Source organism: Cryptomeria japonica, unplaced genomic scaffold (assembly GCF_030272615.1).
Source record: "Cryptomeria japonica unplaced genomic scaffold, Sugi_1.0 HiC_scaffold_109, whole genome shotgun sequence".
Taxonomy (NCBI): domain Eukaryota; kingdom Viridiplantae; phylum Streptophyta; class Pinopsida; order Cupressales; family Cupressaceae; genus Cryptomeria; species Cryptomeria japonica.
In genome coordinates, this window is record NW_026728931.1 from 125,001 (window position 1) to 140,796 (window position 15,796).

Here is a 15,796-nt window from a genome sequence, read left to right on the forward strand (position 1 = left end):
GTGCCCACCACGGTGCGCAACGCCGGTGCGAACCCGGGAGCGCCCCGATGTGTGCTCCAAGGTGCGGCGTGCACGAAGTCGGACCCCGGTTTGCCCCGGGTGCGCACCTCGCGTGCACCTTGGTGCGCACACCTTGGCTGGGTTGCGCGGCCTGGTGGGCACCATGGTGCGCACCAAGGAGCGCTCCGAAGTGTGCTCCAAGGTGCGGCGTGCACGAAGTCGGAGCCCGGTTTGCCCCGGGTACGCACCTCGCGTGCACCTTCGCCGGGGTGGGCACCTCGGCTGGGTTGCGCGCCCTGGTGCGCACCAAGGAGCGCTCCGAAGTGTGCTCCAAGGTGCGGCGTGCACGAAGTCGGAGCCCGGTTTGCCCCGGGTGCGCACCTTCGCCGCGGTGCGCACCATGGCGTGCACGAAGTCGGAGCCCGGTTTGCCCCGGGTGCGCACCTCGCGTGCACCTTCGGCGGGGTTGCGCGCCCTGGTGGGCACCATGGTGCGCACCAAGGAGCGCTCCGAAGTGTGCTCCAAGGTGCGGCGTGCACGAAGTCGGAGCCCGGTTTGCCCCGGGTGCGCACCTCGCGTGCACCTTCGGCGGGGTTGCGCGCCCTGGTGGGCACCATGGTGCGCACCAAGGAGCGCTCCGAAGTGTGCTCCAAGGTGCGGCGTGCACGAAGTCGGAGCCCGGTTTGCCCCGGGTGCGCACCTCGCGTGCACCTTCGCCGCGGTGGGCACCATGGCGTGCACGAAGTCGGAGCCCGGTTTGCCCCGGGTGCGCACCTCGCGTGCACCTTCGCCGGGGTGGGCACCTCGGCTGGGTTGCGCGCCCTGGTGCGCACCAAGGAGCGCTCCGAAGTGTGCTCCAAGGTGCGGCGTGCACGAAGTCGGAGCCCGGTTTGCCCCGGGTGCGCACCTCGCGTGCACCTTCGCCAGGGTGGGCACCTCGGTGCGCACACCTTCTCAATGTTTTCTTGCCTTTTCTGGAAATTGGTGAAGGCAGCGCATCAAAGGTGCGCACCTCGGTGTGCTCCGAGGTGCGAACCCGAGAGCGCTCCGAGGTGCCCACGAAGTCGAAAGTCGGGTTAATTGCATTGTTTTCCCCGGGTGCGCTCCGAGGTGCGCAACATCGGCGCGCACCAAGGAGGGCTCCGAAGTGTGCTCCAAGGTGCGCACGATGGCGTGCACCTCTGGTGCGCACGATTCGGAGCTCGGTTTGACCGGGGTGCGCACACCTTGGCTGGGTTGCGCACCTTTTGTGCGCTCCAAGGTGCGCACGAAGTCGGAGCTCGGTTTGCCCCGGGTGCGCACCTTCGCCAGGGTGCGCACCTTGATGCGCACGCCTTGGCTGGGCTGCGCACCTTGGTGGGCGCCATGGTGCGCACCTTTCGTGCGCTCCAAGGTGCGCACGAAGTCGGAGCTCGGTTTGCCCCGGGTGCGCACCTTGGTGGGCGCCATGGTGCACTCCGAGGTGCCCAAGATTGGTGCGCACCAAGGAGCGCTCCGAAGTGCGCTCCAAGGTGCGCGCGAAGTCGAAAGTTGGGTTAATTGTCCGGTTTGCCTCGGGTGCGCACCTTGCGTGCACCTTCGCCAGGGTGGGCGCCTTGGTGCGCACACCTTGGCTGGGCTGCGCACACCTTGGCACCCGCGTTTCCTTCATTTTAAATTTTTTTTTTTTACAATCTCTCAAGTGGGAAATTCTATAATCTCAACTTTTTTTGCCTTTTCAGGAAACTTTTGAATGGAGCGCATCATTGGTGCGCTCCGAAGTGTGCTCCAAAGCTCTCTCCAGCTGCGTGCACCTGCCCCGGCCGCGCACCCGGCCCCGCCCAGCTTCGCTCACCTGTCCCGGGCGTCTGGTGCGGAACCTTAGAGTAAGAAACATCACCGTGCACCTTGGCCAACGTGCGCGACTCGACCGAGCGCGCACTGGCCGAGGTGCACACCGATTTCACCTGGGTGCGCGCGCAGCACCTCGGGCGCACCGGGGTGCGCGCACAACGCCCGGGTTGCACCGTGGCCTGTGTGCTCGGGGCGCCTCGGGTGCGCGCTCGGTGTCGCCCCCGCGCGCGCGGTAGTGCGGGCAGCGCACCCCGGCCCGGCCCGGCCCCGACGAGAACGCAAACGGGCAAAAGGTTTATTCAAATAGCATTGCGACGCCCGGCGAAAAACTAAAAAAGGGTGCAACACCGGGACTTCCCGGGAGGTCACCCATCCCAGTACTACTCCGGCCCAAGCGCGCTTAACTGCGGAGTTCTGATGGGATCCGGTGCACTAACGCTGGTATGATCGCACCCGTTATGAGCTTGTCGCAGTGTGTACTTAGCAAACCGCGACCCACGTGCGAATCCACCCCGGCCACCCACCCCCGTCGAGGTGCACACCCTCCCTCGCGAAGTGCGCCCCGTTCGCCAAGTGTGAGCCCTGCCCGGGTGCGCGCACCTTGCTAGGGCGTCGGGTGTGCACCCGGCCCGGCCTACGTGCGTGCACCTGGAGGGGGCGTCGTGTGCGTGCAGTGTCCCGTCTGCAACGCGGTGCCCACACACCACCTCGGGCGCAACGACCTGCGCTCACATGTGGGCCGAGTGCACCTTGGTGCATGTTCGGGGCGCCTCGGGTGCACGCTCGATCTTGCCCCGGTGCACCAAGGCGCTCGGTTTGCCCCGGGTGCGCACTTGGTGCAAGGTGGGCACCCAAAATAGGGATCAAGCACCAAAACACAAGTTTCGGGATGCAAAATGGGACCCAAGGACCACAAATGCGTTCCAAGACCCATGATGGGTCCACGAGAACAAAAATGTGTTCCGAGACTTAATAAACAAATATTGGGTTTTAGGAGAAGAAACATGCTCTGATGCCCAAAACGAGAATCGACCCCGAAAAGGCCACAGGCCAAAAGTGGGATGCGAGACAAAAAAAAATGGGACCCGAGGACCAAAATTGGGTTCCCAGGTCGAAGACAGGGCAACCGGACAAGAAACGACCTCTAAGGCTCGAAATGAGTCCCGACGACTAAAACTTGACAAGAAGCACCCATCAGGCACCCAACTCGACACCCATGGGATGCCGACCCACCCGGGCTTCCACCTAGCACACCTTGGCACCCACCCACCCTCGCACCCAACCTCGCACCCAACTTAGCACCTTTGAACCCACATTGGCACTCACCCTGACCCTGGCACCTTGGAACCCACATTGGCACTCACCTTGACCCTGGCACCCACCTTTGCACTCACCTTGGGACCCACCCTGGCTCCCACCTCGGCACCCACCCAGACACCCACCTTGGTTCCTTGGCACCCACCTTGGATCCTTGGCACCCACCCCGACACCCACCTTGGCACGCAACTTGGCTACTTGCCACCCACCTTGGCTCCTTGACGCCCACCCCGACAACCACCCCGTGACCTACCCTGGCTAGGGTTGGTGCACACCCACCCTGGTGCCCACCTTGGCACCCACCCTATGACCCACCTTGGCACGCACCTTAGTACCCACCCCGTTACCCACCCTAGGACCCACCCCGTGACCCACCTTGGCCAGGGTGGGTGCCTTGGTGCGCACAACTTGCCTGGGCTGCACACCAGGGCGGGCTCAAGATGGCACCCGCGTTCCGTTTTTTTCACTATCTTTCAAAACGGAAATTTTAAAATCTCATTTTTTTCTTTTTTTTGCCTTTTCTGGAAATTAGTGAAGGCAGCGCATCAAAGGTGCGCAATGCTGGTGCGAACCCGGGAGCGCTCCGATGTGTGCTCCAAGGTGCGGCGTGCACGAAGTCCGAGCCCGGTTTGCCCCGGGTGCGCACCTCGCGTGCACCTTCGCCGGGGTGAGCACCTTGGCTGGGTTGCGCGCCCTGGTGCGTACCAAGGAGCGCTCTGAAGTGTGCTCCAAGGTGCGGCGTGCACGAAGTCGGAGCCCGGTTTGCCCCGGGTGTGCACCTCGGGTGCGCACCTCGCGTGCACCTTCGCTGCGGTGGGCACCTTGGCTGGGTTGCGCGCCTTGGTGGGCACCATGCAGTGCACGAAGTCGGAGCCCGGTTTGCCCCGGGCGCGCACCTCCGCCAGGGTGGGCACCTTGGTGCGCACAACTTGCCTGGGCTGCGCATCAGGAAGGGCTCAAGATGGCACCCGCGTTCCGTTTTTTTCACTATCTTTCAGAACGGAAATTTTAAAATATCGTTTTTTTTTGCCTTTTCTGGAAATTAGTGAAGGCAGCGCATCAAAGGTGCGCAACGCTGGTGCGAACCTGGGAGCGCTCCGATGTGTGCTCCAAGGTGCGGCGTGCACGAAGTCGGAGCCCGGTTTGCCTCGGGTGCGCCCTGGTGGGCACCATGGTGCGCACCAAGGAGCGCTCCGAAGTGTGCTCCAAGGTGCGGCCTGCACGAAGTCGGAGCCCGGTTTGCCCCGGGTGTGCACCTCGGGTGGGCACCTTGGTGCGCATGCCTTGCCTGGGCTGCGCACCAGGGCGGGCTCAAGATGGCACCCGCGTTCCTTTTTTTTCACTATCTTTCAAAACGGAAATTTTAAAATCTCATTTTTTTTTGCCTTTTTCTGGAAATTAGTGAAGGCAGCGCATCAAAGGTGCGCACCTCGCTGCCCACCACGGTGCGCAACGCCGGTGGGCACCCGGGAGTGCTTCGAAGTGTGCTCCAAGGTGCTGCGTGCACGTTGTCGGAGCCCGGTTTGCCCCGGGTGCGCACCTCGCGTGCACCTTCGTCGGGGTGGGCACCTTGGCTTGGTTTGCCCCGGCTGCGCTCCGAAGCGGGGTTATTGGAGCGCCGCCTCTTTTTTTGTCGGAGCGTTTGGTGGGGTTTCTCGCATTGGCTCTTCCGAGGCCCGGTTGCCACCCTGGCGCGCACGAAGTCGGAAGTAGGGTTAATTGCCCGGGTGCGCACCTTTGCCAGGGTGGCACCTTACCTGGGCTGCGCACCAGGGCGGGCTCAAGATGGCACGCGCGTTCCGTTTTTTTCACTATCTTTCAAAACGGAAATTTTAAAATCTCCTTTTTTTTTTGCCTTTTCTGGAAATTAGTGAAGGCAGCGCATCAAAGGTGCGCACCTCGCTGCCCACCTTGGTGTGCTCTGAGGTGCGCACCCGGGAGCGCTACGAAGTGTGCTCCAAGGTGCGGCGTGCACGTTGTCGGAGCCCGGTTTGCCCCGGGTGCGCACCTCGCCTGCACCTTGGCCGGGGTGGGCACCTTGGCTGGGTTTGCCCAGGGTGCGCTCCGAAGCGGGGTTACTGGAGCGCCCCCTCTTTTTTTGTCAGAGAGTTTGGTGGGGTTTCTCGCATTGGCTCTTCCCAGGCCCGGTTGTTGGGTGCGCTCCCACCCTGGCGCGCGCGAAGTTGGAAGTTGGGTTAATTGCCCGGGCGCGCACCTTCGCCAGGGTGGGCACCTTGGTGCGCAAACCTTGGTTGGGCTGCGCACCAGGGCGGGCTCAAGATGGCACCAGCATTCCCTTTTTCTCACTATCTTTCAAAACGGAAATTTTAAAATCTCGTTTTTTTTTTGCCTTTTATGGAAATTAGTGAAGGCATCGCATCAAAGGTGCGCACCTCGCTGCCCACCTTGGTGTGCTCCGAGGTGCCCACCACGGTGCGCAACGCCGGTGCGAACCCGGGAGCGCCCCGATGTGTGCTCCAAGGTGCGGCGTGCACGAAGTCGGACCCCGGTTTGCCCCGGGTGCGCACCTCGCGTGCACCTTGGTGCGCACACCTTGGCTGGGTTGCGCGGCCTGGTGGGCACCATGGTGCGCACCAAGGAGCGCTCCGAAGTGTGCTCCAAGGTGCGGCGTGCACGAAGTCGGAGCCCGGTTTGCCCCGGGTGCGCACCTTCGCCGCGGTGGGCACCATGGCGTGCACGAAGTCGGAGCCCGGTTTGCCCCGGGTGCGCACCTCGCGTGCACCTTCGCCGGGGTGGGCACCTCGGCTGGGTTGCGCGCCCTGGTGCGCACCAAGGAGCGCTCTGAAGTGTGCTCCAAGGTGCGGCGTGCACGAAGTCGGAGCCCGGTTTGCCCCGGGTGTGCACCTCGCGTGCACCTTCGCTGCGGTGGGCACCTTGGCTGGGTTGCGCGCCTTGGTGGGCACCATGCAGTGCACGAAGTCGGAGCCCGGTTTGCCCCGGGCGCGCACCTCCGCCAGGGTGGGCACCTTGGTGCGCACAACTTGCCTGGGCTGCGCACCAGGAAGGGCTCAAGATGGCACCCGCGTTCCGTTTTTTTCACTATCTTTCAGAACGGAAATTTTAAAATATCGTTTTTTTTTGCCTTTTCTGGAAATTAGTGAAGGCAGCGCATCAAAGGTGCGCAACGCTGGTGCGAACCTGGGAGCGCTCCGATGTGTGCTCCAAGGTGCGGCGTGCACGAAGTCGGACCCCGGTTTGCCCCGGGTGCGCACCTCGCGTGCACCTTGGTGCGCACACCTTGGCTGGGTTGCGCGCCCTGGTGGGCACCATGGTGCGCACCAAGGAGCGCTCCGAAGTGTGCTCCAAGGTGCGGCGTGCACGAAGTCGGAGCCCGGTTTGCCCCGGGTGCGCACCTCGCGTGCACCTTCGCCGCGGTGGGCACCATGGCGTGCACGAAGTCGGAGCCCGGTTTGCCCCGGGTGCGCACCTCGCGTGCACCTTCGCCGGGGTGGGCACCTTCGTGTGCAGACCTTGGCTGGGTTGCGCGCCCTGGTGGGCACCATGGTGCGCACCAAGGAGCGCTCCGAAGTGTGCTCCAAGGTGCGGCCTGCACGAAGTCGGAGCCCGGTTTGCCCCGGGTGTGCACCTCGGGTGGGCACCTTGGTGCGCATGCCTTGCCTGGGCTGCGCACCAGGGCGGGCTCAAGATGGCACCCGCGTTCCTTTTTTTTCACTATCTTTCAAAACGGAAATTTTAAAATCTCATTTTTTTTTGCCTTTTTCTGGAAATTAGTGAAGGCAGCGCATCAAAGGTGCGCACCTCGCTGCCCACCACGGTGCGCAACGCCGGTGGGCACCCGGGAGTGCTTCGAAGTGTGCTCCAAGGTGCTGCGTGCACGTTGTCGGAGCCCGGTTTGCCCCGGGTGCGCACCTCGCGTGCACCTTCGTCGGGGTGGGCACCTTGGCTGGGTTTGCCCCGGCTGCGCTCCGAAGCGGGGTTATTGGAGCGCCGCCTCTTTTTTTGTCGGAGCGTTTGGTGGGGTTTCTCGCATTGGCTCTTCCGAGGCCCGGTTGCCACCCTGGCGCGCACGAAGTCGGAAGTAGGGTTAATTGCCCGGGTGCGCACCTTTGCCAGGGTGGGCACCTTACCTGGGCTGCGCACCAGGGCGGGCTCAAGATGGCACGCGCGTTCCGTTTTTTTCACTATCTTTCAAAACGGAAATTTTAAAATCTCCTTTTTTTTTTGCCTTTTCTGGAAATTAGTGAAGGCAGCGCATCAAAGGTGCGCACCTCGCTGCCCACCTTGGTGTGCTCTGAGGTGCGCACCCGGGAGCGCTACGAAGTGTGCTCCAAGGTGCGGCGTGCACGTTGTCGGAGCCCGGTTTGCCCCGGGTGCGCACCTCGCCTGCACCTTGGCCGGGGTGGGCACCTTGGCTGGGTTTGCCCAGGGTGCGCTCCGAAGCGGGGTTACTGGAGCGCCCCCTCTTTTTTTGTCAGAGCGTTTGGTGGGGTTTCTCGCATTGGCTCTTCCCAGGCCCGGTTGTTGGGTGCGCTCCCACCCTGGCGCGCGCGAAGTTGGAAGTTGGGTTAATTGCCCGGGCGCGCACCTTCGCCAGGGTGGGCACCTTGGTGCGCACACCTTGGCTGGGCTGCGCACCAGGGCGGGCTCAAGATGGCACCAGCATTCCCTTTTTCTCACTATCTTTCAAAACGGAAATTTTAAAATCTCGTTTTTTTTTTGCCTTTTATGGAAATTAGTGAAGGCATCGCATCAAAGGTGCGCACCTCGCTGCCCACCTTGGTGTGCTCCGAGGTGCCCACCACGGTGCGCAACGCCGGTGCGAACCCGGGAGCGCCCCGATGTGTGCTCCAAGGTGCGGCGTGCACGAAGTCGGACCCCGGTTTGCCCCGGGTGCGCACCTCGCGTGCACCTTGGTGCGCACACCTTGGCTGGGTTGCGCGGCCTGGTGGGCACCATGGTGCGCACCAAGGAGCGCTCCGAAGTGTGCTCCAAGGTGCGGCGTGCACGAAGTCGGAGCCCGGTTTGCCCCGGGTACGCACCTCGCGTGCACCTTCGCCGGGGTGGGCACCTCGGCTGGGTTGCGCGCCCTGGTGCGCACCAAGGAGCGCTCCGAAGTGTGCTCCAAGGTGCGGCGTGCACGAAGTCGGAGCCCGGTTTGCCCCGGGTGCGCACCTTCGCCGCGGTGCGCACCATGGCGTGCACGAAGTCGGAGCCCGGTTTGCCCCGGGTGCGCACCTCGCGTGCACCTTCGGCGGGGTTGCGCGCCCTGGTGGGCACCATGGTGCGCACCAAGGAGCGCTCCGAAGTGTGCTCCAAGGTGCGGCGTGCACGAAGTCGGAGCCCGGTTTGCCCCGGGTGCGCACCTCGCGTGCACCTTCGGCGGGGTTGCGCGCCCTGGTGGGCACCATGGTGCGCACCAAGGAGCGCTCCGAAGTGTGCTCCAAGGTGCGGCGTGCACGAAGTCGGAGCCCGGTTTGCCCCGGGTGCGCACCTCGCGTGCACCTTCGCCGCGGTGGGCACCATGGCGTGCACGAAGTCGGAGCCCGGTTTGCCCCGGGTGCGCACCTCGCGTGCACCTTCGCCGGGGTGGGCACCTCGGCTGGGTTGCGCGCCCTGGTGCGCACCAAGGAGCGCTCCGAAGTGTGCTCCAAGGTGCGGCGTGCACGAAGTCGGAGCCCGGTTTGCCCCGGGTGCGCACCTCGCGTGCACCTTCGCCAGGGTGGGCACCTCGGTGCGCACACCTTCTCAATGTTTTCTTGCCTTTTCTGGAAATTGGTGAAGGCAGCGCATCAAAGGTGCGCACCTCGGTGTGCTCCGAGGTGCGAACCCGAGAGCGCTCCGAGGTGCCCACGAAGTCGAAAGTCGGGTTAATTGCATTGTTTTCCCCGGGTGCGCTCCGAGGTGCGCAACATCGGCGCGCACCAAGGAGGGCTCCGAAGTGTGCTCCAAGGTGCGCACGATGGCGTGCACCTCTGGTGCGCACGATTCGGAGCTCGGTTTGACCGGGGTGCGCACACCTTGGCTGGGTTGCGCACCTTTTGTGCGCTCCAAGGTGCGCACGAAGTCGGAGCTCGGTTTGCCCCGGGTGCGCACCTTCGCCAGGGTGCGCACCTTGATGCGCACGCCTTGGCTGGGCTGCGCACCTTGGTGGGCGCCATGGTGCGCACCTTTCGTGCGCTCCAAGGTGCGCACGAAGTCGGAGCTCGGTTTGCCCCGGGTGCGCACCTTGGTGGGCGCCATGGTGCACTCCGAGGTGCCCAAGATTGGTGCGCACCAAGGAGCGCTTCGAAGTGCGCTCCAAGGTGCGCGCGAAGTCGAAAGTTGGGTTAATTGTCCGGTTTGCCTCGGGTGCGCACCTTGCGTGCACCTTCGCCAGGGTGGGCGCCTTGGTGCGCACACCTTGGCTGGGCTGCGCACACCTTGGCACCCGCGTTTCCTTCATTTTAAATTTTTTTTTTTTACAATCTCTCAAGTGGGAAATTCTATAATCTCAACTTTTTTTGCCTTTTCAGGAAACTTTTGAATGGAGCGCATCATTGGTGCGCTCCGAAGTGTGCTCCAAAGCTCTCTCCAGCTGCGTGCACCTGCCCCGGCCGCGCACCCGGCCCCGCCCAGCTTCGCTCACCTGTCCCGGGCGTCTGGTGCGGAACCTTAGAGTAAGAAACATCACCGTGCACCTTGGCCAACGTGCGCGACTCGACCGAGCGCGCACTGGCCGAGGTGCACACCGATTTCACCTGGGTGCGCGCGCAGCACCTCGGGCGCACCGGGGTGCGCGCACAACGCCCGGGTTGCACCGTGGCCTGTGTGCTCGGGGCGCCTCGGGTGCGCGCTCGGTGTCGCCCCCGCGCGCGCGGTAGTGCGGGCAGCGCACCCCGGCCCGGCCCGGCCCCGACGAGAACGCAAACGGGCAAAAGGTTTATTCAAATAGCATTGCGACGCCCGGCGAAAAACTAAAAAAGGGTGCAACACCGGGACTTCCCGGGAGGTCACCCATCCCAGTACTACTCCGGCCCAAGCGCGCTTAACTGCGGAGTTCTGATGGGATCCGGTGCACTAACGCTGGTATGATCGCACCCGTTATGAGCTTGTCGCAGTGTGTACTTAGCAAACCGCGACCCACGTGCGAATCCACCCCGGCCACCCACCCCCGTCGAGGTGCACACCCTCCCTCGCGAAGTGCGCCCCGTTCGCCAAGTGTGAGCCCTGCCCGGGTGCGCGCACCTTGCTAGGGCGTCGGGTGTGCACCCGGCCCGGCCTACGTGCGTGCACCTGGAGGGGGCGTCGTGTGCGTGCAGTGTCCCGTCTGCAACGCGGTGCCCACACACCACCTCGGGCGCAACGACCTGCGCTCACATGTGGGCCGAGTGCACCTTGGTGCATGTTCGGGGCGCCTCGGGTGCACGCTCGATCTTGCCCCGGTGCACCAAGGCGCTCGGTTTGCCCCGGGTGCGCACTTGGTGCAAGGTGGGCACCCAAAATAGGGATCAAGCACCAAAACACAAGTTTCGGGATGCAAAATGGGACCCAAGGACCACAAATGCGTTCCAAGACCCATGATGGGTCCACGAGAACAAAAATGTGTTCCGAGACTTAATAAACAAATATTGGGTTTTAGGAGAAGAAACATGCTCTGATGCCCAAAACGAGAATCGACCCCGAAAAGGCCACAGGCCAAAAGTGGGATGCGAGACAAAAAAAAATGGGACCCGAGGACCAAAATTGGGTTCCCAGGTCGAAGACAGGGCAACCGGACAAGAAACGACCTCTAAGGCTCGAAATGAGTCCCGACGACTAAAACTTGACAAGAAGCACCCATCAGGCACCCAACTCGACACCCATGGGATGCCGACCCACCCGGGCTTCCACCTAGCACACCTTGGCACCCACCCACCCTCGCACCCAACCTCGCACCCAACTTAGCACCTTTGAACCCACATTGGCACTCACCCTGACCCTGGCACCTTGGAACCCACATTGGCACTCACCTTGACCCTGGCACCCACCTTTGCACTCACCTTGGGACCCACCCTGGCTCCCACCTCGGCACCCACCCAGACACCCACCTTGGTTCCTTGGCACCCACCTTGGATCCTTGGCACCCACCCCGACACCCACCTTGGCACGCAACTTGGCTACTTGCCACCCACCTTGGCTCCTTGACGCCCACCCCGACAACCACCCCGTGACCTACCCTGGCTAGGGTTGGTGCACACCCACCCTGGTGCCCACCTTGGCACCCACCCTATGACCCACCTTGGCACGCACCTTAGTACCCACCCCGTTACCCACCCTAGGACCCACCCCGTGACCCACCTTGGCCAGGGTGGGTGCCTTGGTGCGCACAACTTGCCTGGGCTGCACACCAGGGCGGGCTCAAGATGGCACCCGCGTTCCGTTTTTTTCACTATCTTTCAAAACGGAAATTTTAAAATCTCATTTTTTTCTTTTTTTTGCCTTTTCTGGAAATTAGTGAAGGCAGCGCATCAAAGGTGCGCAATGCTGGTGCGAACCCGGGAGCGCTCCGATGTGTGCTCCAAGGTGCGGCGTGCACGAAGTCCGAGCCCGGTTTGCCCCGGGTGCGCACCTCGCGTGCACCTTCGCCGGGGTGAGCACCTTGGCTGGGTTGCGCGCCCTGGTGCGTACCAAGGAGCGCTCTGAAGTGTGCTCCAAGGTGCGGCGTGCACGAAGTCGGAGCCCGGTTTGCCCCGGGTGTGCACCTCGGGTGCGCACCTCGCGTGCACCTTCGCTGCGGTGGGCACCTTGGCTGGGTTGCGCGCCTTGGTGGGCACCATGCAGTGCACGAAGTCGGAGCCCGGTTTGCCCCGGGCGCGCACCTCCGCCAGGGTGGGCACCTTGGTGCGCACAACTTGCCTGGGCTGCGCATCAGGAAGGGCTCAAGATGGCACCCGCGTTCCGTTTTTTTCACTATCTTTCAGAACGGAAATTTTAAAATATCGTTTTTTTTTGCCTTTTCTGGAAATTAGTGAAGGCAGCGCATCAAAGGTGCGCAACGCTGGTGCGAACCTGGGAGCGCTCCGATGTGTGCTCCAAGGTGCGGCGTGCACGAAGTCGGAGCCCGGTTTGCCTCGGGTGCGCCCTGGTGGGCACCATGGTGCGCACCAAGGAGCGCTCCGAAGTGTGCTCCAAGGTGCGGCCTGCACGAAGTCGGAGCCCGGTTTGCCCCGGGTGTGCACCTCGGGTGGGCACCTTGGTGCGCATGCCTTGCCTGGGCTGCGCACCAGGGCGGGCTCAAGATGGCACCCGCGTTCCTTTTTTTTCACTATCTTTCAAAACGGAAATTTTAAAATCTCATTTTTTTTTGCCTTTTTCTGGAAATTAGTGAAGGCAGCGCATCAAAGGTGCGCACCTCGCTGCCCACCACGGTGCGCAACGCCGGTGGGCACCCGGGAGTGCTTCGAAGTGTGCTCCAAGGTGCTGCGTGCACGTTGTCGGAGCCCGGTTTGCCCCGGGTGCGCACCTCGCGTGCACCTTCGTCGGGGTGGGCACCTTGGCTTGGTTTGCCCCGGCTGCGCTCCGAAGCGGGGTTATTGGAGCGCCGCCTCTTTTTTTGTCGGAGCGTTTGGTGGGGTTTCTCGCATTGGCTCTTCCGAGGCCCGGTTGCCACCCTGGCGCGCACGAAGTCGGAAGTAGGGTTAATTGCCCGGGTGCGCACCTTTGCCAGGGTGGCACCTTACCTGGGCTGCGCACCAGGGCGGGCTCAAGATGGCACGCGCGTTCCGTTTTTTTCACTATCTTTCAAAACGGAAATTTTAAAATCTCCTTTTTTTTTTGCCTTTTCTGGAAATTAGTGAAGGCAGCGCATCAAAGGTGCGCACCTCGCTGCCCACCTTGGTGTGCTCTGAGGTGCGCACCCGGGAGCGCTACGAAGTGTGCTCCAAGGTGCGGCGTGCACGTTGTCGGAGCCCGGTTTGCCCCGGGTGCGCACCTCGCCTGCACCTTGGCCGGGGTGGGCACCTTGGCTGGGTTTGCCCAGGGTGCGCTCCGAAGCGGGGTTACTGGAGCGCCCCCTCTTTTTTTGTCAGAGAGTTTGGTGGGGTTTCTCGCATTGGCTCTTCCCAGGCCCGGTTGTTGGGTGCGCTCCCACCCTGGCGCGCGCGAAGTTGGAAGTTGGGTTAATTGCCCGGGCGCGCACCTTCGCCAGGGTGGGCACCTTGGTGCGCAAACCTTGGCTGGGCTGCGCACCAGGGCGGGCTCAAGATGGCACCAGCATTCCCTTTTTCTCACTATCTTTCAAAACGGAAATTTTAAAATCTCGTTTTTTTTTTGCCTTTTATGGAAATTAGTGAAGGCATCGCATCAAAGGTGCGCACCTCGCTGCCCACCTTGGTGTGCTCCGAGGTGCCCACCACGGTGCGCAACGCCGGTGCGAACCCGGGAGCGCCCCGATGTGTGCTCCAAGGTGCGGCGTGCACGAAGTCGGACCCCGGTTTGCCCCGGGTGCGCACCTCGCGTGCACCTTGGTGCGCACACCTTGGCTGGGTTGCGCGGCCTGGTGGGCACCATGGTGCGCACCAAGGAGCGCTCCGAAGTGTGCTCCAAGGTGCGGCGTGCACGAAGTCGGAGCCCGGTTTGCCCCGGGTGCGCACCTTCGCCGCGGTGGGCACCATGGCGTGCACGAAGTCGGAGCCCGGTTTGCCCCGGGTGCGCACCTCGCGTGCACCTTCGCCGGGGTGGGCACCTCGGCTGGGTTGCGCGCCCTGGTGCGCACCAAGGAGCGCTCTGAAGTGTGCTCCAAGGTGCGGCGTGCACGAAGTCGGAGCCCGGTTTGCCCCGGGTGTGCACCTCGCGTGCACCTTCGCTGCGGTGGGCACCTTGGCTGGGTTGCGCGCCTTGGTGGGCACCATGCAGTGCACGAAGTCGGAGCCCGGATTGCCCCGGGCGCGCACCTCCGCCAGGGTGGGCACCTTGGTGCGCACAACTTGCCTGGGGTGCGCACCAGGAAGGGCTCAAGATGGCACCCGCGTTCCGTTTTTTTCACTATCTTTCAGAACGGAAATTTTAAAATCTCGTTTTTTTTTGCCTTTTCTGGAAATTAGTGAAGGCAGCGCATCAAAGGTGCGCAACGCTGGTGCGAACCTGGGAGCGCTCCGATGTGTGCTCCAAGGTGCGGCGTGCACGAAGTCGGACCCCGGTTTGCCCCGGGTGCGCACCTCGCGTGCACCTTGGTGCGCACACCTTGGCTGGGTTGCGCGCCCTGGTGGGCACCATGGTGCGCACCAAGGAGCGCTCCGAAGTGTGCTCCAAGGTGCGGCGTGCACGAAGTCGGAGCCCGGTTTGCCCCGGGTGCGCACCTCGCGTGCACCTTCGCCGCGGTGGGCACCATGGCGTGCACGAAGTCGGAGCCCGGTTTGCCCCGGGTGCGCACCTCGCGTGCACCTTCGCCGGGGTGGGCACCTTGGTGTGCAGACCTTGGCTGGGTTGCGCGCCCTGGTGGGCACCATGGTGCGCACCAAGGAGCGCTCCGAAGTGTGCTCCAAGGTGCGGCCTGCACGAAGTCGGAGCCCGGTTTGCCCCGGGTGTGCACCTCGGGTGGGCACCTTGGTGCGCATGCCTTGCCTGGGCTGCGCACCAGGGCGGGCTCAAGATGGCACCCGCGTTCCTTTTTTTTCACTATCTTTCAAAATGGAAATTTTAAAATCTCATTTTTTTTTGCCTTTTTCTGGAAATTAGTGAAGGCAGCGCATCAAAGGTGCGCACCTCGCTGCCCACCACGGTGCGCAACGCCGGTGGGCACCCGGGAGTGCTTCGAAGTGTGCTCCAAGGTGCTGCGTGCACGTTGTCGGAGCCCGGTTTGCCCCGGGTGCGCACCTCGCGTGCACCTTCGTCGGGGTGGGCACCTTGGCTGGGTTTGCCCCGGCTGCGCTCCGAAGCGGGGTTATTGGAGCGCCGCCTCTTTTTTTGTCGGAGCGTTTGGTGGGGTTTCTCGCATTGGCTCTTCCGAGGCCCGGTTGCCACCCTGGCGCGCACGAAGTCGGAAGTAGGGTTAATTGCCCGGGTGCGCACCTTTGCCAGGGTGGGCACCTTACCTGGGCTGCGCACCAGGGCGGGCTCAAGATGGCACGCGCGTTCCGTTTTTTTCACTATCTTTCAAAACGGAAATTTTAAAATCTCCTTTTTTTTTTGCCTTTTCTGGAAATTAGTGAAGGCAGCGCATCAAAGGTGCGCACCTCGCTGCCCACCTTGGTGTGCTCTGAGGTGCGCACCCGGGAGCGCTACGAAGTGTGCTCCAAGGTGCGGCGTGCACGTTGTCGGAGCCCGGTTTGCCCCGGGTGCGCACCTCGCCTGCACCTTGGCCGGGGTGGGCACCTTGGCTGGGTTTGCCCAGGGTGCGCTCCGAAGCGGGGTTACTGGAGCGCCCCCTCTTTTTTTGTCAGAGCGTTTGGTGGGGTTTCTCGCATTGGCTCTTCCCAGGCCCGGTTGTTGGGTGCGCTCCCACCCTGGCGCGCGCGAAGTTGGAAGTTGGGTTAATTGCCCGGGCGCGCACCTTCGCCAGGGTGGGCACCTTGGTGCGCACACCTTGGCTGGGCTGCGCACCAGGGCGGGCTCAAGATGGCACCAGCATTCCCTTTTTCTCACTATCTTTCAAAACGGAAATTTTAAAATCTCGTTTTTTTTTTGCCTTTTATGGAAATTAGTGAAG

At 62.8% G+C, this 15,796-nt stretch overlaps 2 non-coding genes across 2 annotated transcripts; both read right to left on the bottom strand.

Annotated features, from left to right (window-relative positions):
• Window positions 1-2,169: 2,169 nt before the first annotated feature.
• Window positions 2,170-2,288, bottom strand: LOC131865358 (5S ribosomal RNA). The gene has a single exon (XR_009364086.1). It is a non-coding gene; the product is annotated as a 5S ribosomal RNA (ribosomal RNA).
• Window positions 2,289-10,092: 7,804 nt separating this feature from the next.
• On the bottom strand, window positions 10,093-10,211 carry LOC131865368 (5S ribosomal RNA). The gene has a single exon (XR_009364096.1). It is a non-coding gene; the product is annotated as a 5S ribosomal RNA (ribosomal RNA).
• Window positions 10,212-15,796: the final 5,585 nt, after the last annotated feature.